Genomic DNA, 2490 nt, shown 5'->3' on the forward strand with positions numbered 1-2490 from the left:
GGACCAGAGTGCTGCTGCTAGAGCTAGTCCTTTGCCTCAAACATGTGCTACACTACTTGTGGGCTGAGCCATCCCTGGTTCATGTCGTCTTGCCGAGTGCTATAGCTTGAGACCCCGTTGGGCCTGCTTCACTATGCTTCGAGCCACTCACTGTTGCTGCCCCACCCTGCTGCCTGCAGGCCTACTCTGCCTGTCTCGCCTGAGGGCAGGCTCTATTCTCTGCTTCCTTGACTTTGGACCAGGAGCCTGTGTGAGTTGAAGGATCTTCAGTTTATTAAACTGCTCCGTGAAAGTGAGTTAAACTGAGCCCTCTGTACTGCGGTGTGGAGTAATTAGCCATTAGATTCCTTCTCACTAAATAAACCTGTCTGTCTGTCTGTCTGTCTATCTATCTATCTATCTATCTATCTATCTATCTATCTATCTATCTATCTGATCATAAGTGTCCTGGCTTTGCTGCCCTACCGAATGCTGCCTAACACAGCACAGTTCAACTCTGTCACATGGGTCTCTTATCAGTTAGAATTGGCTTGATGGGAACTAACAGCCACCTGTTGTGCCAGCCTCATCTGTGCCATCTCCATCCCTTAACTTTGAGCTCCTACCCTAACATGATTTTCTTAAGTCCAAACGTATACATTATAAATAGATCAAAACGTGAACATTTATTTTTCAGGTATCATGCCATCCAATGGTTTAATTTTTCATGTATCATGCCATCCAAGGGTTTAAATATATTAAAAAGAATTGTGTCTTCATTATGATCAATTTTAGAACAGCTTTCTATTCTTGAATCCATTATAGCTGCCCATGTCCCCCAATCTGCCCAGCCACAGAAACCCTAAGAAGCTATTAATCTAATTACTGTCTCTATGGATATACCTATCTTGGATTTCTTTTTGTATGAATTAAATCTTTTAAACTTTATTGAGGCTTTTTGGTGATTGAACACATGGTCTGTCTTGAAGCGAGTGTACTTGATGATCTTCTGTCTGTTCTAGCTATCATAAAGAGTGGAGCGTTGGAGACTCCAGCTGTTGTGAGGTACCCAATCTGGCTCTGATTCATAGCAACCCCAAATACATTAGAAGTCAACACTGCCATCCCGTGCCACCCTCACAATTGTTACATTTGAGCCCTTGTTGCAGCCATTTGGCAGTTCATCTTGTTGAGGGTCTTCCTCTTTTTGACTGACTTCTACTTTACCAAGCATGATGTCCTTTTCCAGGTAGTCTGTCCTGAGAACTGTCCGAGGTATGCAATGCAAAGTCTTGCCACCTTGCTTTCAAGGAGCTCTCTGGCTGTGCTTCCTTCCAGAGAGACAATGGATTCATAACCTTACAAAAATCTGTTGTTCAAAGAACATATTTATTCAAGACCCTCACCAATTCTGACTCGTATTGACCATATTGGACAGAATAGAACTGCCCTTGTGCGTTTCCAGGACCGTAACTCTTTACGGGATTAGAAAGTCTATGTTTCTCCTGGGGTGTGGCTGGTGGTTGCAAACTGCTGACCTCGTGGTTTGCAGTACAACACATAACCCACTATACTACCAGGGCTCCAATCTTGAATTTCATATAAAGAAAATCATATTAAAAAGATACCAACAACAAAGTTAAACACAGGAAAACCTCAATCCAGAAAGAAGCAGAAAATAAGAACTAGAACAAGTTAAAAATGGGCCAAAAGGGGAAACACATGGTCAGAGGTTAAATTTTAACCTAACGCTATCTGCAATGTATTCTATCCGAGGACAAGCCTATTCTCATGACTTTGGTCACTGGACTGTGGGAATCCATGTGTGGACTCTATAAGTGGATTTTACTGTCATCCATAGCCGTCTTCAAACCAGGTGCTCAGATTTTAAGCTCTAATATAGCCCTCTCTGATCGCTGATTTTATTATTAATAATCTTTGATCACACTAGCTGGTGTGCTTCTTTTGTGTGGACCTAACTGACATCTAACTTAGATGGCTGCTTATTTTAAATAAAGCCCATAGGACCCTGGATCAGTGGTTCTCAGGCTTTCTAATGCTGTGACCTTTTAATACAGTTCTCATGTTGTGGTAACCCCTCAAACATAAAATTATTTTCGTTGTTACTTCATAAGTGTAATTTTGCTATGGCTCTGAATTGGGCGACCCCTGTGAAAGGGTTGTCCAACCCCCAAAGGGGTCACGACCCACATGTTGAGAACCGCTGCCCTGGATGATCGTCTTTGGTAGCTGGACACCATCTGACTTCTCCACCACACTTTGTTCTAGCACCCATGTCTTCAGTGATTGTTTCATGAGGGCAAGCATTGAGCAGGCCCTTATCATAAGAACTCATTGCTCTTAGATTAGGGTTTATGATTAAGTGTGAGTTATCCCTATAGCTGCTATTTATACATAACCCTTTGAGGGTGCACTTTTCTTGATGAGTAATATGGGTCATTGGTGCTATTAATATCATTAATCTAGCCAATGGTATAGACTTTAAAATAT

This window comes from Echinops telfairi, unplaced genomic scaffold, assembly GCF_000313985.2.
Source record: "Echinops telfairi isolate 266 unplaced genomic scaffold, ASM31398v2 ScPeMD7_23;HRSCAF=83, whole genome shotgun sequence".
Lineage (NCBI taxonomy): Eukaryota > Metazoa > Chordata > Mammalia > Afrosoricida > Tenrecidae > Echinops > Echinops telfairi.